At 47.9% G+C, this 20,394-nt stretch overlaps 1 protein-coding gene across 10 annotated transcripts in view; it reads right to left on the reverse strand.

Moving 5' to 3' along the window:
- The window catches only part of GULP1 (GULP PTB domain containing engulfment adaptor 1), a 1,809,167-nt gene that overhangs the window by 620,388 nt on the left and 1,168,385 nt on the right, over positions 1 to 20,394 (reverse strand). The window lies entirely within an intron of this gene.

Raw genomic sequence — 20,394 nt, forward strand, 5'->3', positions numbered from 1 at the left:
ACAAAGGAAAGTCCCTCCGACCAGACGGTTTAACGGTGTGAGGGGACACATTTCATAAGTGTCAAGTTCAGCGTTTGCAAGGAGCTAAGTTTACCTTTTTCAGCATTAGTGCTGTACAAGATGGCTCTTTCAGCTACAAACGCCTGGGGGGGGGGGTAAAGGTTCCCTTTCAACTTGCTCCAGTGCAGGCTTCGGCCTACACTCTGCTCCTCCTGGGCTCTAACACCGCCAGTTGGTGCCCGGAAGTGCTAGCATCACAGAGAAAAACACCCGCCAATGTGTCAGTGGGGTTCAGCACCGCCAGCTGTTCCCCTGCTGTGTAGCCGGCAACGTGTCCTGCAACAGCCACGCAGACACAAAGCTGCCGCCAGTGCAGGCTTTGACCTACACTCTGCTCCCTCTGCTCCTCCTGCTGACCCTGGGCTCTAACACCGCCAGTTGGCACCCGGAAGTGCTAGCTGCACAGAGAAAAACACCAGCCAATGTGTCAGTGGGGTTCAGCAACGCCAGCTGTTCCCCTGCTGTGTAGCCGGCATTGTGTCCTGCAAACGCCACGCAGACACAAGAACTGAAATTGATGGGAACCTGTCCCCCCTCCCCCAGGCGTTTGTATGTTTTACAGCCACCTTGTACAGCAGTAATGCTGCATGTGTGCAAGGTGGCTCATAAGCTTATTCTCCTTGCACATGTGGAACTGAACACGTCTAAAATGTGTCCCCTGAGACCATTAAAACGTCCCTCATGTGTGACTTTTCTTTGTAATGACACGCAGCGACCCCCTTGGTAGCGCTGCCCGTCTTCTGACATCATTGTTTGGCTGCCTGCGCCTCTGCGGCCGCCCTGCCCGACACAATGCCCCTCGGTGTCTTATTTTGACTGCGAGGGTGTGATTGGCGGGCATGAGCAGTGCATATCTTCACCAGGCTGTCACTCATCTCCTTCCGCCTTCTTCAGACTGTGCGGCTTCATGGCCGTGGCATGCGATAAGGGATCAGCTGACGCCGCACAGTCTGAAGCAGGTGTAAGGAACCGAGAGAGAGGCGAACATATGTACTGCGCCAGGCCATGAATCCCAGCCCCGCAGTGTGAAACACTGCAAAGGCACTGCGGGGCTGGGATTCTGTTATGATCCTGAGTGGCTGAGGATCACAGAATAAACTAGCTAAGTTACTGAACATAAAACGAGCTCTAGGGAGGCAGTCCAGTTGCTGCATGTGTGCAAGGTGGCTCATAAGCTTATTCTCCTTGCACATGTGGAACTGAACACGTCTAAAATGTGTCCCCTGAGACCATTAAAACGTCCCTCAGGTGTGACTTTTCTTTGTAATGACACGCAGCGACCCCCTTGGTAGCGCTGCCCGTCTTCTGACATCATTGTTTGGCTGCCTGCGCCTCTGCGGCCGCCCTGCCCGACACAACGCCCCTCGGTGTCTTATTTATTTTGACTGCGAGGGTGTGATTGGCGGGCATGAGCAGTGCATATCTTCGCCAGGCTGTCACTCATCTCCTTCCGCCTTCTTCAGACTGTGCGGCTTCATGGCCGTGGCATGCGATAAGGGATCAGCTGACGCCACACAGTCTGAAGCAGGTGTAAGGACCCGAGCGAGAGGCGAACATATGTACTGCACCAGGCCATGAATCCCAGCCCCGCAGTGTGAAACACTGTAAAGGCACTGCGGGGCTGGGATTCATGGTCATCGCAAATCGCACCGGCCGACATTAAATGATGTCAGAAGATGGGCAGCGCTAACAGCGCAAGGCCAAGGGATAACACGACAGCGCAGACTCCTGTACAGCAAATAACGATGCTCAGGAGGCCGCGCCCAGCACCAAGGTGGGATTCTTGACATCTGTGCTGCGTCTCATTAAGAAGGAAACTCCCGCCTCCAAGACAGTTTTGACTGTATAAGGGGCTAAATGTCATACGTGTTTCATTCAGCGTGTGCAAGGAACAGAATTTAAAAGAGCAACCTTTGACTTGTGTATTATAGACCTGGTGGTTAGGTGCACCAGGAATGACCTGATAGTTAAACACGGAATCGGGACGAGCTCTGCGGAAATGGGAACTCTGCTGACCGCAAACCCTACTCCTATCAACACATCTAGAAATAGCCGTGGAGCGTGCCTGACTCTGCCTAGACGCCTCTTCACAGCCTAAGAGCTAACTACCCCTAAAGAAAGGAAACAAAGCCTCACTTGCCTCAGAGAAATTTCCCCAAAGGTAAAAGCAGCCCCCCACAAGTATTGACTGTGAGTTAAGAGGAAATCACAAACACAGGATGAAATAGGCTTTAGCAAAGAGAGGCCAGTCTAACTAAACAGATTGAGGATAGAAAAGGGATCTTTGCGGTCAACACAACAAACTACAAAAACCACGCAGAGTGTGCAAAAAATACCCCCGCACCGACTCACGGTGCGGTGGTGCCACTCTGCACCCCCAGAGCTTCCAGCTAGCCAGGCAGTTTCATGATAGCAAGCTGGACTAGAACTTAGCAAGAAAAACCATAAGTAACAAATGAACAAGCTGGAACTTAGCTTTTGCTGGAGTAGACAGGTCCTCAGAAAGATCCAGGAGAGATCTGAACCAGTACTAGAACATTGACAGCTGGCATGGAGTAACGATCTGAGTGGAGTTAAATAGAGAATCCTAGCCTAGCCCTAAACGAGGGCAGCTGGGGAAGGAATCTCAGAACCAGCAGCTCCACTCACAGCCACCAGAGGGAGTCCAAGGACAGAACTCACCGAAGTACCATTCATGACCACAGGAGGGAGTTCGAGAACGGAATTCACATCAGTACCCCCCCCTTGAGGAGGGGTCACCGAACCCTCACCAGAGCCCCCAGGCCGATCAGGACGAGCCAAATGAAAGGCACAAACTAAATCGGCAGCATGGACATCAGAGGCAACAACCCAGGAATTATCCTCCTGACCATAGCCCTTCCATTTGACCAAGTACTGAAGTTTTCGTCTCGAAATACGAGAATCCAAAATCTTCTCCACCACATACTCCAACTCCCCCTCGACCAACACCGGAGCAGGAGGATCAACGGAGGGAACCATAGGCGCCACATATCTCTGCAGCAACGACCTATGGAACACATTATGGATGGCAAAAGAAGCAGGAAGGGCCAAACGAAATGATACAGGATTAAGAATTTCAGAAATCTTATAAGGACCAATGAAACGAGGCTTAAACTTAGGAGAAGGAACCTTCATAGGAACATAATGAGATGATAACCAAACCAGATCCCCAACACGAAGTCGGGGACCAACACGGCGACGGCGGTTAGCGAAACGTTGAGCCTTCTCTTGGGACAAGGTCAAATTGTCCACCACTTGAGTCCAAATTTGTTGCAACCTGTCCACCACAGAATCCACACCAGGACAGTCCGAAGGCTCAACCTGCCCTGAAGAAAAACGAGGATGAAAACCAGAATTACAAAAAAAGGGCAAAACCAAAGTAGCCGAACTGGCCCGATTATTAAGGGCGAACTCAGCCAATGGCAAGAGGGTCACCCAATCATCCTGATCCGCAGAAACCAAGCATCTCAGATAAGTTTCCAAAGTCTGATTGGTTCATTCGGTTTGGCCATTTGTCTGAGGATGGAAAGCCGAAGAAAAAGACAAATCAATGCCCATTTTAGCACAAAAGGACCGCCAAAACCTTGAAACAAACTGGGAACCTCTGTCAGACACGATGTTCTCCAGAATGCCATGCAAACGAACCACATGCTGGAAAAACAATGGAACCAAATCAGAGGAAGAAGGCAATTTAGGCAAGGGTGCCAAATGGACCATTTTAGAGAAGCGATCACAAACCACCCAGATGACCGACATCCTTTAAGAAACAGGAAGATCTGAAATAAAATCTATGGAAACATGCGTCCAGGGCCTTTTTGGGACCGGCAAGGGCAAAAGTAACCCACTGGCACGAGAACAGCAGGGCTTAGCCCGAGCACAAGTCCCACAAGACTGCACAAAAGAACGCACATCCCGCGACAAGGAAGGCCACCAAAAGGACCTAGCCACCAAATCTCTGGTACCAAAAATCCCAGGATGACCAGCCAACACCGAACAATGAACCTCAGAGATAACTCTATTAGTCCATCTATCAGGGACAAACAGTTTCTCCGCTGGACAACGGTCAGGTCTATCAGCCTGGAACTCCTGCAGCACCCGCCGCAAATCAGGGGAGATGGCAGACAGAACTACCCCCTCTCTGAGAATACCAGCCAACCCAGGAACCCCAGGAGAATCAGGCACAAAACTCCTTGAAAGGGCATCAGCCTTCACATTCTTAGAACCCGGAAGGTACGAAACCGCAAAATTGAAACGGGAGAAAAACAGCGACCAACGAGCTTGTCTAGGATTCAACCGCTTGGCAGACTCGAGATAAGTCAGATTCTTGTGATCTGTCAAGACCACCACACGATGCTTGGCTCCTTCAAGCCAATGTCGCCACTCCTCGAATGCCCACTTCATAGCCAACAACTCCCGATTGCCAACATCATAATTACGCTCAGCAGGCAAAAACTTTCTCGAAAAGAAAGCGCATGGCTTCATTACAGAGCAATCAGAACTTCTCTGAGACAAAACAGCCCCTGCTCCAATTTCAGAAGCATCAACCTCGACCTGAAAAGGGAGCGAAACATCTGGCTGACACAACACAGGAGCCGAAGAGAAACGACGTTTCAACTCCTGAAAAGCCTCAACGGCCACAGAGGACCAATTCACCACATCAGCACCCTTCTTGGTCAAATCAGTCAACGGTTTAACAACACTAGAAAAATTAGCGATGAAGCGACGGTAAAAATTGGCAAAGCCCAGAAATTTCTGAAGGCTCTTCACAGATGTAGGCCGAGTCCAATCATAAATAGCTTGGACTTTAACAGGATCCATCTCGATAGTAGAAGGGGAAAAAATGAAGCCCAAAAAGGAAACCTTCTGAACTCCAAAGAGACACTTAGATCCCTTCACAAACAAGGAATTAGCACGAAGGACCTGGAACACCATTCTGACCTGCTTCACATGGGACTCCCAATCATCCGAAAAGACCAAAATATCATCCAAATATACGATCATGAATCTATCCAGATACTTTCGGAAGATGTCATGCATAAAGGACTGAAACACAGAGGGAGCATTAGAAAGGCCGAATGGCATCACCAGGTACTCAAAATGGCCCTCGGGCGTATTAAATGCTGTTTTCCATTCATCGCCCTGTTTAATACGCACGAGATTTTACGCCCCTCGAAGGTCTATCTTGGTGAACCAACTAGCCCCCTTAATCCGAGCAAATAAATCAGACAGTAGAGGCAAAGGGTACTGAAATTTGACCGTGATTTTATTAAGAAGGCGGTAATCTATACAAGGTCTCAGAGAACCATCCTTCTTGGCCACAAAAAAGAACCCTGCTCCCAATGGTGACGACGACGGGCGGATATGCCCTTTCTCCAAGGACTCCTTTATATAACTCCGCATAGCGGCGTGTTCTGGCACAGACAAATTGAAAAGTCGTCCCTTAGGGAACTTGCTACCAGGAATCAAATTAATAGCACAATCACAATCCCTATGAGGAGGTAGGGTACTAGACTTGGGCTCATCAAATACATCCCGGTAATCCGACAAAAACTCAGAGACTTCAGAAGGAGTGGAGGAAGAAATTGACAACAATGAAACATCCCCATGTACCCCTTGACAACCCCAACTGGATACCGACATTGATTTTCAATCCAATACTGGATTATGGACCTGTAGCCATGGCAAACCCAACACGACCACATCATGCAGATTATGCAACAGCAAAAAGCGAATATCCTCCTGATTCGCAGGAGCCATGCACATGGTCAACTGGGTCCAGTACTGAGGCTTATTCTTGGCCAAAGGCGTAGCATCAATTCCCCTCAAAGGAATGGGATGCTGCAAGGGCTCCAAGAAAAAACCACAGCGCCTGGCAAACTCTAAGTCTATCAAATTCAGGGCAGCGCCTGAATCCACAAATGCCATAACAGAATAGGATGACAAAGAGCAAATCAGAGTAACGGACAAAAGAAATTTAGGCTGTACAGTACCAATGGTGACAGGCCTAGCGAACCGCTTAGTGCGCTTAGGACAATCAGAGATAGCATGAGTGGAGTCACCACAGTAAAAACACAGCCCATTCTGACGTCTATGTTCTTGCCGTTCAGCTCTGGTCAAAGTCCTATCACATTGCATAGGCTCAGGCCTCTGCTCAGAAGATACCGCCAAATGGTGCACAGTTTTGCGCTCACGTAAGCGCCGATCAATCTGTATGGCCAAGGACATTGATTCATTCAGACCAGCAGGCGTGGGGAACCCCACCATAACATCCTTAAGGGCTTCAGAAAGACCCTTTCTGAAAATTGCTGCCAGGGCACACTCATTCCACTGAGTAAGCACAGACCACTTTCTGAACTTCTGCCAATATACCTCCGCTTCATCCTGACCCTGACACAAAGCCAGCAAAATTTTCTCTGCCTGATCCACAGAATTCGGTTCATCATAAAGCAATCCCAGCGCCAGAAAAAACGCATCTACATTACGCAATGCAGGATCTCCTGGCGCCAGGGCGAATGCCCAGTCTTGAGGGTCACCACGCAACAAAGAAATAATGATTCTCACTTGCTGAATAGGGTCACCAGAAGGGCGGGGTTTCAGAGCAAGAAACAGTTTACAATTGTTTTTGAAATTCAGAAATTTAGATCTATCCCCAGAAAACAAATCAGGAATTGGAATTCTAGGCTCCAACATAGGATTCTGAACTACATTATCTTGAATGTTTTGTACCCTTGCAGCGAGTTGATCTACACTAGACGACAGACCTTGAATGTCCATATCCACACCTGAGTTCTGAACCACCCAGAGTTTAAGGGGAAAAGAAAGGCAAAACACACTGCAGAGAAAAAAAAAATGGTCTTAGAACTTCTCTTTTCCCTCTATTGAGATGCCTTAACACTTTGTGGGCCAGCTGTACTGTTATAGACCTGGTGGTTAGGTGCACCAGGAATGACCTGATAGTTAAACACGGAATCGGGACGAGCTCTGGGGAAATGGGAACTCTGCTGACCGCAAACCCTACTCCTATCAACACAACTAGAAATAGCCGTGGAGCGTGCCTGACTCTGCCTAGACGCCTCTTCACAGCCTAAGAGCTAACTACCCCTAAAGAAAGGAAACAAAGCCTCACTTGCCTCAGAGAAATTTCCCCAAAGGTAAAAGCAGCCCCCCACAAGTATTGTCTGTGAGTTAAGAGGAAATCACAAACACAGGATGAAATAGGCTTTAGCAAAGAGAGGCCAGTCTAACTAAACAGATTGAGGATAGAAAAGGGATCTTTGCGGTCAACACAACAAACTACAAAAACCACGCAGAGTGTGCAAAAAATACCCCCGCACCGACTCACGGTGAGGTGGTGCCACTCTGCACCCCCAGTGCAGAGCTTCCAGCTAGCCAGGCAGTTTCATGATAGCAAGCTGGACTAGAACTTAGCAAGAAAAACCATAAGTAACAAATGAACAAGCTGGAACTTAGCTTTTGCTGGAGTAGACAGGTCCTCACAAAGATCCAGGAGAGATCTGAACCAGTACTAGAACATTGACAGCTGGCATGGAGTAACGATCTGAGTGGAGTTAAATAGAGAATCCTAGCCTAGCCCTAAACGAGGGCAGCTGGGGAAGGAATCTCAGAACCAGCAGCTCCACTCACAGCCACCAGAGGGAGTCCAAGGACAGAACTCACCGAAGTACCATTCATGACCACAGGAGGGAGTTCAAGAACGGAATTCACAACACTTTTGCAGCATTACTGCTGCCCAAGGTGTGGCTCTTCTAGTTTGTAACCCCTGAGGGGGGGTTAAAGGTTACCTTTAAAATTGGTTCAATTAGGCTTCGGCCTACACTCTGCTCCCCCTGCAGAGCCTGGGCTCTAACACCGCCAGTTTGTGCCCCGAAGTGCTGGCTGCACAGAGCAAAACACCCGCCAATGTGTCAGTGGGGTTCAGCACCACCAGCTGTTCCCCTGCTGTGTAGCCGGCAACGTGTCCTGCAAAAGCCACGCAGACACAAGAACTGAAATTGACGGGAACCTGTCCCCCCTCCCCCAGGCGTTTGTATGTTTTACAACAATATAGTGCACGTCACTCTGTAATCAGGTGGTGCTCGGAGAGGGATACCACCCCCTTAAACATATAATCAAAAACTCCGGCACTCAAAAAAATCGTCTGCAATTAAGATTTATTCAGATGCAATCCAAAATTCATTCATATGACGTTTCGGTCAATAACTTAGACCTTCCTCAGACGGATTGCTGTGAAGGAAAAGGTATCAGCTTACATAGCGCGTGGTATAGGATAAGCTCCTGTGAGTAATGGCGCTCATTACTCACAGGAGCTTATCCTATACCACGCGCTATGTAAGCTGATACCTTTTCCTTCACAGCAATCCGTCTGAGGAAGGTCTAAGTTATTGACCGAAACGTCATATGAATGAATTTTGGATTGCATCTGAATAAATCTTAATTGCAGACGATTTTTTTGAGTGCCGGAGTTTTTGATTATTTCTATGTTTTACAGCCACCTTGTACAGCAGTAATGCTGCATGTGTGCAAGGTGGCTCATAAGCTTATTCTCCTTGCACATGTGGAACTGAACACGTCTAAAATGTGTCCCCTGAGACCATTAAAACGTTCCTCAGGTGTGACTTTTCTTTGTAATGACATGCAGCGACCCCCTTGGTAGCGCTGCCCGTCTTCTGACATCATTGTTTGGCTGCCTGCGCCTCTGCGGCCGCCCTGCCCGACACAACGCCCCTCGGTATCTTATTTATTTTGACTGCGAGGGTGTGATTGGCGGGCATGAGCAGTGCATATCTTCGCCAGGCTGTCACTCATCTCCTTCCGCCTTCTTCAGACTGTGCGGCTTCATGGCCGTGGCATGCAATAAGGGATCAGCTGACGCCGCACAGTCTGAAGCAGGTGTAAGGACCCGAGCGAGAGGCGAACATACGTACTGCGCCAGGCCATGAATCCCAGCCCCGCAGTGTGAAACACTGTAAAGGCACTGTGGGGCTGGGATTCATGGTCATCGCAAACCGCACCGGCTGACATTAAATGATGTCAGAAGACGGGCAGCGCTAACAGCGCAAGGCCAAGGGATAACACGACAGCGCAGACTCCTGTACAGCTAATAACGACGCTCAGGAGGCTGCGCCCAGCACCAAGGTGGGATTCTTGACATCTGTGCTGCCTCTCATTAAGAAGGAAACTCCCGCCTCCAAGACAGTTTTGACTGTATAAGGGGCTAAATGTCATACGTGTTTCATTCAGCATGTGCAAGGAACAGAATTTAAAAGAGCAACCTTTGACTTGTGCAGCATTACTGCTGCCCAAGGTGTGGCTCTTCTAGTTTGTAACCCCTGAAGGGGGGTTAAAGGTTACCTTTAAAATTGGTTCAATTAGGCTTCGGCCTACACTCTGCTCCCCCTGCAGAGCCTGGGCTCTAACACCGCCAGTTGGTGCCCCGAAGTGCTGGCTGCAAAGAGCAAAACACCCGCCAATGTGTCAGTGGGGCTCAGCACCGCCAGCTGCTCCCCTGCTGTGTAGCCGGCAACGTGTCCTGCAACAGCCACGCAGACACAAAGCTGCCTCCAGTGCAGGCTTCGTTCTACACTCGGCTCCCTCTGCTCCTCCTGCAGACCCCGGGCTCTAACACCGCCAGTTGGTGCCCCGAAGTGCTGGCTGCACAGAGCAAAACACCCGCCAATGTGTCAATGGGGTTCAGCACCGCCAGCTGTTCCCCTGCTGTGTAGCCGGCATTGTGTCCTGCAAACGCCACGCAGACACAACAGACCTACAAATGCCTCCAGTGCAGGCTTCGGCCTACACTCTGCTCCCCCTGCTGAGCCTTTGCTCCAACACCGCTAGTTGGGGCTCTAGGAAGACAAGCTTGAATAGGTCCCCATCCTGGTTCCAGCACCGTCAGCTGGTTCCGGGCAGAGCCTTTGGCTTAGGTGCCTCCTTCTGGGTATCCGAGTTCCACCAACGTCAGGTGGTCCTTGGTAGTGCTTTCAGGCACGGGTACCTCCTGCTTAGTAACCGGGTTCCAGTAACGTCAGCTGGTCCTCGGTAGTTCCATTGGCTTTTGGACCTTCTGCTCCCCATCCTGGTTCCAGTACCGTCAGCTGGTTCTGGGCAGAGCCTTTGGCTTAGGTGCCTCCCTCTGGGTATCCGAGTTCCACCAACGTCAGGTGGTCCCTGGTAGTGCTTTCAGGCACGGGTACCTCCTGCTTAGTAACCGGGTTCCAGTAACGTCAGCTGGTCCTCGGTAGTTCCATTGGCTCTTGGACCTTCAGCTACCCATCCGGGTTCCAGGACCGTCAGCTGGTTCTCGGCAGTGTCTTTTGCTCTTGTACCTTCTGCTCCCCATCCTGGTTCCAGTACCGTCAGCTGGTTCCGGGCAGAGCCTTTGGCTTAGGTGCCTCCCTCTGGGTATCTGAGTTCCACCAACGTCAGTTGGTCCTTGGTAGTGCTTTCAGGCACGGGTACCTCCTGCTTAGTAACCGGGTTCCAGTAACGTCAGCTGGTCCTCGGTAGTTCCATTGGCTCTTGGACTTTCGGGTAGCCATCCGAGTTCCAGATCCATCAGTTGTTTCTCGGCATTTTCTCAGCCTTCTTGTACCTTCTGCTACATTTCCAAGTTCAAGACCCTAAAGACGATGACCCGGAAGACCACCCCTAAGATGACGACGACACCAGAGACGACAACCACTGAGATGACGACGACCCTGGAGACGATGACCCTGAAGACCACCCCGATGACGATGACCCCAGAGATGACGACCCTGGAGACGATGATGACATGGGAGACCGAGAAGCAGAAGAACAAGAGGCTGCAGAACAAAGAGCAGAAGAACATTAAGCATAACACTAAATAACAGAGCAAAAGATATTATCTAAATTATAAGCAGAAGAAGACTAAGCAGTGTATGGGGGTGAGTCCGTTCCTCCTCGTGGTGCCCCTGGATAAAGCCTGATGCTGCAGGCCAAACTGAACGCGGACAAATGTAACTCTTTTGTGACAGGCAGAACGGAAGGTGTAATCTTCAAACTTTTATAGATAACAACTACGGGAATGCCTGTCACAAATAAGAATATTATGAAGTTGAATATGAAGAAGAATAATAGTTAAATAAAAAGAATAGGAACAATGTAAAACTAAAAAATTATAGGTAGAAGATGAAGAAGATGAATAAGGTGAAGAAGAAGTTGATGTCAAAGATGCTGATGATGATGAAGAAGAAAGTGTGGGAGAAGTAAAAAAGAGGGTGAAGGGCGTGGAAGTAGTGAAACATCAATATCTGACAAAATAAAAAAAATCTTAACATAGTCAATATCTTTGTAACTCCGAACGTCTTTAAAAAAAATTAAAATTCCTGCTATTCTATTTGATTGGGCTAAACCTCTATGCCTTTAATGTCTCCGCTACCTCCCCCAATACATCCTACATTATTCTTAGTTGTTTTCCTTCATGTAGAATGAACCTATAAGGAAAGAAAGGGTTTATTTTAATTCCGATATTTTCGTCCCATTGACTTGCATTGGGATCGGGGATCGGAATCGGCGAGATCCGATACTTTGCCGGTATCGGACGATACTTTCCGATACCGATACTTTACGATATCGGAAGGTATCGCTCAACACTATACAAAATGCCATTATTAATATTTTCCTTCCACCATAAGATTCTGTGTTATTAGAAAGGAATATTCGTCGACTAAACATAAACATGGTCCAAGCTAAGCTAAATAAAATGAGTGTGACCCAAGCCTCTGTCACAAGTGAGCTGCATCTAAAAGCTCTTAAAGAGCGCAGCTCAGTTAATTCTATGCTGCTATACATAATTTCTTAGAGACAGTTTAGTGACTGGTACTGTGCAAAACGACTGGTACAAACCTAAGTTATTTTCTACACTGTGTGCAGAATTTTTAGGCAAATTGTATTTTAGAGGATTATTTTTATTACTAGATGGTGGCCAGATTCTTACGCATCGGGTATTCTAGAATATGTATGTAGTTTATTTATGAAGTTTTGAGAATAATGCAATTTATACACAGGATTCTGCCGGCTGGGTGCGACCAATTAACGAAGCGTGGTTCAAATTCCGCGCCAATTCGCCTGTGCCTGTCACTGATTGGTCACGCCCGGCCGGCCACGAACAATCAGAGAAGCCAGGGCCGGCTCCAGGTTTTTGAGGGCCCCGGGTGAAAGAGTCTCAGTGGGCCCCCCTCTTTAACACATACCACTATTCATGATGCACAGATACAGCAGAGAAATATACCACAGCCAAGTAGCATATACCACAGCCCACGTAGCATATAACACAGCCCATGTAGCATATAGCACAGCCACGTAGCATATAGCACAGGCCACATAGTATATAGCACAGGCCATGTAGTATATAGCACAGGCCACGTAGTATATAACACAGCCCATGTAGCATATAGCACAGCCCACATAGCATATAGCACAGCCACACAGCATATAGCACAGCCACGTAGTATATAGCAAAGCCACATAGTATATAACACAGCCCATGTAGTATATAGCACAGCCCACATAGTATATAGCACAGCCCACGTAGTATATATCACAGCCCATGCAGTATATAGCACAGCCCACGCAGTGTATAACACAGCCCACGTAGTAAATAGATCGCAATGCATGGCCCGGAGCATCGCGAGGAGCGGGAAAGGCGCAGGAAGGTGAGTATATAATGATTTTTTTTATTTTTTTTATTTTTAACATTAGATCTTTTTACTATTGATGCTGCATAGGCAGCATCAATAGTAAAAAGTTGGTCACACAAGGTTAATAGCAGAGTTAACGGACTGCATTACACCGCGGCATAACAGGGTGTAACGCAGCCATTAACCCTGTGTGAGCACTGACTGGAGGGGAGTATGGAGGGGGCACTGACAGAGAGTAGGAAGGGGCGAATTTGCGGCCGGACTGTGCCTGTCGCTGATTGGTCACGACCGATCAGCGACGCGGAATTTCCGTGACAGACAGACAAACAGACAGACAGACGGAAGTACCCCTTAGACGATTATATAGATAGATTGATCAACAACTATGCTCTCAATCAACCCAAAAGGCTCATAAATATCAAAGTTTAATATTTTTGGAAGTTGGAGTGGTTTTTTTAAGATTTGGCTATCTTAGGAGGAAATCTGTTTGTGCAGGTAACTATTACTGTGCAAAATTATTAGGTAACTTAATAAAAAACTAATATATTCTCATCTCACTTGTTTATTTTCACCAGGTAAACCAATATAACTGCACAAAATTTAGAAATAAACATTTCTGACATGCAAAAACAAAACCCAAAAAATTAGTGACCAATACAGCCACATTTCTTTATGACTAGACTGTGGCCCGATTCTAAAGCATCGGGTATTCTAGAATATGCATGTCCCCGTAGTATATGGACAATGATGATTCCAGAATTCGCGGCAGACTGTGCCCGTCGCTTATTGGTCGAGGCAATCTTTATGACATCATCGTCGCCATGGCAACCATTATGACATCTACGTCGATACTGTGCCCGTCGCTGATTGGTCGAGGCGAATTCGCGGCAGACTGTGCCCGTCGCTGATTGGTCGAGGCAACCTTTATGACATCATCGTCGCCATGCTGTGCCCATCGCTGATTGGTCGAGGCAACCTTTATGACATCATCGTCGCCATGCTGTGCCCGTCACCAATCAGTGACGGGCACAGCATGGCGACGATGATGTCATAAAGGTTGCCTCGACCAATCAGCGACGGGCACAGTCTGCCGCGAATTCGCCTCGACCAATCAGCGACGGGCACAGTATCGACGTAGATGTCATAATGGTTGCCATGGCGACGATGATGTCATAAAGGTTGCCTCGACCGATACTGTGCCCGTCGCTGGCGGCCTCGACCAATCAGAGACGCGGGATTTCCATTATGACATCATCGTCGCCATGCTGTGCCCGTCGCTGATTGGTCGAGGCCTGGCGGCCTCGACCAATCAGAGACGCGGGATTTCCAGGACAGACAGACAGAAAGACAGACATTCAGAATCCATAGATTCTGTCAGTTGCTTGATCTGTTTACGATCAACATTGCGTGCAGCAGCCACCACAGCCTCCCATACACTGTTCCTAGAGGTGTACTGTTTTCCCTCCCTGTAGATCTCACAGGTGAACAAGGAGGCCATGTGTTAGGGCTAACGGAATGCACCAAATGAATATAGAGACTTTATTATAATATATGCATTCGCAGCCCGGGGTCCACCGTGCAGGAGAACCTGATGCTAGCAAATGGCGGAACTAAATAGCGGTATGAGCTACCTCTGTTACTTCACAGAGTAGCCGTGAACTCAAAGCACTGCGCCCTGTTAACCTTCACAGTGGCACAGGCTAACTACCCAAACGAGAGCAGTCAGTGGTCATGCATGCACACAAAACTCCTCGCCGGAGGTGCCAGCATTCTAGGAGCTTATTTCAGCCAGGTCCCTGAATACTCAAACACACAAACTCCTCGCCGGAGGTGCCAGCATTCTAGGGGCTTATTTCAGCCGGGTCCCTGAACACTATCATACGTGACCACACTGGCGCAAAGTACAACATAGAACAATACTAGCGCATGGCCGTGCGGCCATGTGAGCCTTAAATAGTTGCAGCACGTACAGGACCTTCCTAGCAGGACCAATGAGAGGCTGCCACAGAGCGTGAGCACCTACAGGACCTTCCTGAAGGACCAATGGCCTTAGCTGCAGTGTCTGATCATGTGACCCTCGATCTCCACTGAGAGATCTTACTCTGGGCATGCTCAGAACAAGAAAAGCAGGACTTAGTCCCAGAAGTGTCTGCTCGCCGCTGCCCAGCACTGACTCCAATGGCAGAAGCAGGAAAAGCAGCAGTAACTCTCTGTACAGAGTCAGACTAAGTGAGATGCTGGGACCGACGTCTCTGCTGAGCAGGCTCCACTGTGGCAGGAGAAGAATGGGAGACTGCAGCGGAGATGGCCCAAGATTCCCCCTGTGCAGAGGCGGGAACTCGCCCCTAACACCATGTGATTATTTTTTCTTCTTTGAGACCTTTACTGGCCAGCCACGCTGTGGATTAGTTGGAGGCATGTGATGGAGCATTGTCCTACATGAAAATCATGTTTTTCTTGAACGATACCGACTTCTTCCTGTACCCCTGCTTGAAGAAGTTGTCTTCCAGAAACTGGCAGTAGGTCTGGGAGTTGAGCTTCACTCCATCCTCAACCCGAAAAGGTCCAACAAGTTCATCTTTGATGATACCAGCCCATACCAGTACCCCACCTCCACCTTGCTGGCATCTGAGTGGGAGTGGAGCTCTCTGCCCTTTACTGATCCAGCCTCTGGCCCATCCATCTGGCCCATCAAGAGTCACTCTTATTTCATCAGTCCATAAAACCTTTGAAAATTCAGTCTTAAGATATTTCTTGGCCCAGTCTTGACGTTTTATGTTATGTTTCATGTTCAAAGGTGGTAGTTTTTCAGCCTTCCTTACCTTGGCCATGTCCCTGAGTATCGCACACCGTGTGCTTTTTGTTACTTCAGTAACGTTGCAGCTCTGAAATATGGCAAAAGTGGTGGCAAATGGCAACTTGACAGCTTCACGCTTGATTTTCCTCAATTAATGGGCAGTTATTTTGCGCCTTTTTTGTCCAACACGCTTCTTGCGACCCTGTTGGCTATTTGCCATGAAACGCTTGTTTGTTCGGTGATCACGCTTCAAAAGATTGGCTATTTCAAGACTGCTGCATCCCTCTGCAAGACATCTCACAATGTTGGACTTTTCAGAGAAAGTAAAATCTCTCTTCTGACCCATTTTGCCAAAGGAAAGGAAGTTGCCTAATAATTAAGCACACCTTATGTAGGGTTTTGATGTCATTAGACAACACCCCTCCTCATTACAGAGACCCACATCACCTGATTTACTTAATTGGTAGTTGGCTCTCAAGCCTGAACAGCTTGTAGTAGGACAACATGTATAAAAAGTATCATGTGATCAAAATACAACTTGCTTAATAATTCTGCACACAGTGTAAGTAGTGTAATTATAGAATAGTAGCTTAACCCCTTAACGACCGCCGATACGCCTTTTAACGGCGGCCGCTAAGGGTACTTAAACCACAGCGCCGTTAATTAACGGCGCTGTGGAAAAAGTGAATAGCGCCCCCCAGAGTCGGATTTTCTCTGGGGTCTCGGTTGCCGGGGGTAGCCGAGACCCCAGAGAACATGATTCGGGGGTTTTTTAACGACCCCCGAGTTGCGATCGCCGGTAATTAACCGTTTACCGGCGGTCGCAAAAAAACCCAAAAAACGCGATTTGTCATTTAATTTCTCTGTCCTCCGATGTGATCGCACATCGGAGGACAGAGAAATGTGGTCCCCGATAGCCCCAGATAGCCCCCCAATACTCACCTACCTCCCCCGGAGCTCCTCGTGGCTCCTGATGGGCGCCGCCATCTTTTTCAGGGGAAATAATAGCGGGCGCATGCGCAGTGCGCCCGCCGCCCGGCACCCGGATGTTCTTTGGGGTCTCGGCTGCCGGGGGTAGCCGAGACCCCAAAAGAACATGATCGGGGTCGGTTTTTACTGACCCCTGTTTTGCGTTCGCCGGTAATAAACTGTTTACCGGCGACCGCAAAAAAAAAAAAAAAAAAAAGCGATGTCATTTCTCTGTCCTCTGATGTGATCGCACATCAGAGGACAGAGAAATAGGGGGATTAGGGGACCCTGTTATACTTACCGGTGTCCCTGGGTCCTCCTGCTTCTTCTGCTGGCCGCCGGCTTCTTGCTTCGGTAAGAAAATGGCGGGCGCATGCGCAGTGCGCCCGCCATGATCTGCCGGCCGGCAGAAGAAAATTCTTCCTCTTTTTTTATTTTGGTCACTGTGAGATCCTATCACAGTGATCAAAATAAAAAAAAATAGTAAATAACCCCCCCCTTTATCACCCCTTTAGTAAGAAAAAAGTAATAAAATAAAAAAAATGTATGAATTTCTATTTTCCAAATAGGGTTAGGGTTAGGGGTAGGGTTAGGGTTAGGGTTGGGGCTAGGGGTAGGGTTAGGGGTAGGGTTAGGGTTAGGATATGTGCACACATAGAATGGTTCTCTGCAGATTTTTCTGCAGCGGATTTGATAAATCCGCAGGACCAAAACGCTGCATTTTTCCTGCGGATTTATCGCGGATGTACCGCGGTTTTTGTGCGGATTCCACTGCGGTTTTACACCTGCGGTTTTCTATTATGGAGCAGGTGTAAAACCGCTGCGGAATCAGCAGAAAGAATTGACATGCTGCGGAATGTAAACCGCTGCGTTTCCGTGTGGTTTTTTCCGCAGCATGGGCACAGCGTTTTATGTTTCCCATAGGTTTACATTGTACACTCATGGGAAACTGCTGCGGACCCACAGCTGCGGAAACGCTGCGGATCCGCAGCAAAATCCGCAACATGTGCACATAGCCTTAGGGTTAGGGTTAGGGCTTGGGTTAGGGTTAGAGCTAGGATTAGGCTTAGAGCTAGGGTTAGGGCTAGGGTTGGGGCTAAAGTTAGGGTTAGGGTTGGGGCTAGGTTTAGGGCTAAAGTTAGGGTTGGGGCTAAAGTTAGGGTTAGAGTTGGGATTAGGATTTGGATTAGGGTTGGCATTAGGGTTACATTTGGGATTAGGGTTAGGTTTGGGATTAGGGTTAAGGCTAGGGTTGGGATTAAGGATAGGGGTGTATTGGGATTAGGGTTAGGTTTTGAGGTTAGGGTTGAGATTAGGATTAGGGGGGTGTTGGGTTTAGGGTTTTGATTAGGGTTATGAATCGGGTTGGGATTAGGGTTAGGGGTGTGTTGGGGTTAGGGTTGGAGTTAGAATTGGGGGTTTCCACTGTTTAGGTACATCAGGGGGTCTCTAAACGCCACAGCCAATTTTGTGCTCAAAAAGTAAAATGGTGCTCCCTACCTTCTGAGCTCTGCCGTGCGCCCAAACAGTGGTTTACCCCCACATATGGGGCATCAGCGTACTCGGGATAAATTGGACAACAACTTTTAGGGTCCAATTTCTCCTGATACCCTTGTGAAAATAAAAACTTGGGGGCTAAAAAATCTTTTTTTGTGGAAAAAAAAATATTTTTTATTTTCACGACTCTGCATTATAAACTTCTGTGAAGCACTTGGGCATTCAAAGTTATCACCACACATCTAGATAAGTTCCTTGGGGGGTCTAGTTTCCAAAATGGGGTCACTTCTGGGGGGACTCTACTGTTTAGGTATATCTGGGGCTCTGCAAATGCAACATAACGCCCGCAGACCATTCTATCAAAGTCTGCATTCCAAAATGCACTCCTTCCCTTCCGAGCTCAGCCATGCGTCCAAACAGTGGTCCCCCCCCACACATGGGGTATCAGTGTACTCAGGATAAATTGGACAACAACTTTTGGGGTCCAATTTCTCTTGTTACCCTTGTGAAAATAAAAATTGGGGTGCTAAAAAAATCTTTTTTGTGAAAAAAATATTTTTTTTTGTTTTCACGACTCTGCATTATAAACTTCTGTGAAGCACTTGGGCATTCAAAGTTCTCACAACACATCTAGATAAGTTCCTTGGGGGGTCTAGTTTCCAAAATGAGGTCACTTGTGGGGGGTTTCTACTGTTTAGGTACATCGGGGGCTCTGCAAACGCAACATAATGCCTGCAGACCATTCTATCAAAGTCTGCATTCCAAAACGGCGCTCCTTCCCTTCCAAGCTCTGCCATGCGCCCAAACAGTGGTTTATCCCCCACATATTGGGTATCAGCCTACTCAGCATAAATTGCACAATACATTTTGGTGTCCAATTTCTCCTGTTACCCTTGTGAAAGTAAAAATTTGGGGGTGAGAAGATCATTTTTGTGGAAAAAATATGATTTGTTTTATTTTCATGGCTCTACATTATAAACTTCTGTGAAGCAGTTGGGGGTTCCTAGTGCTCACCACACATCTAGATAAGCTCTTTGGGGGGTCTAGTTTCCAAAATGGAGTCACTTGTGGGGGGTTTCTACTGTTTAGGTACATCAGGATCTCTGCAAATGCAACATGACACCTGCAGACCATCCCATCAAAGTCTGCATTCCAAGCGGCGCTCCTTCCCTTCCGAGCCCTGATGGGTGCCCAAACAGTGCCCTCCCCCCACATATGGGGTATCAGCGTACTCAGGACAAACTGGTCAACAGATTTTGTGGTCCAATGTCTCCTGTTACCCTTGATAAAATAAAAAATTGCAGGCTAAAAAATCATTTTTGAGTGAAAAAAAAGGATTTTTTATTTTCACGGCTCTACGTTCTAAACTTCCGTGAAGCACCTGGGGGTTTAAAGTGCTCACCACACATCTAGATAAGTTCCTTAAGGGGTCTAGTTTCCAAAATGGTGTCATTTGTGGGGGGTTTCCACTGTTTAGGCACATCAGGGGCTCTCCAAACGCGACATGGCATCCGATCTCAATTCCAGCCAATTCTACATTGAAAAAGTAAAACGGCACTCATTCTCTTCCAAGCTCTGCAGTGCGCCCAAACATTGGTTTACCCCCACATATGGGGTATCGACGTACTCAGGAGCGGTTGCACAACAACATTTGTTGTCTAATTTCTCCTGTTACCCTTGTGAAAATAAAAATTTGGGGGCAAAAAGATCATTTTTGTAGAAAAAATGCGACTTTTTTATTTTCACGGCTCTACGTTATAAACTTCCGGGAAGCACCTGGGGGTTTAAAGTGCTCACCACACATCTAGATAAGTTCCTTAAGGGGTTTAGTTTCCAAAATGGTGTCATTTGTGGGGGGTTTAAACTGTTTAGGCACATCAGTGGCTCTCCAAACGCGACATGGCATCCGATCTCAATTCCAGCTAATTCTACATTGAAAAAGTAAAACGGCGCTCCTTCTCTTCCAAGCTCTGCAGTGAGCCCAAACAGTGGTTTACCCCCACATATGGGGTATCAACGTACTCAGGAGAAATTGCACAACAAAGTTTGTGGTCTAATTTCTCCTGTTACCCTTGGGAAAATAAAAATTTTTGGGCAAAAATATCATTTTTGTAGAAAAAATGTGATTTTTTATTTTCACGGCTCTACGTTATAAACTTCCGTGAAGCACCTGGGGGATCAAAGTGCTCACCACACATCTAGTTAAGTTCCTTATGGGGTCTAGTTTCCAAAATGGTGTCACTTGTGGGGGGTTTCCACTGTTTAGGCACATCAGGGGCTCTCCAAACGCGACATGGCGTCCGATCTCAATTCCAGCCAATTCTACATTGAAAAAGTAAAACGGCACTCCTTCTCTTCCAAGCTCTGCGG

Source organism: Ranitomeya variabilis, chromosome 7 (genome assembly GCF_051348905.1).
Source record: "Ranitomeya variabilis isolate aRanVar5 chromosome 7, aRanVar5.hap1, whole genome shotgun sequence".
Classification (NCBI taxonomy): domain Eukaryota; kingdom Metazoa; phylum Chordata; class Amphibia; order Anura; family Dendrobatidae; genus Ranitomeya; species Ranitomeya variabilis.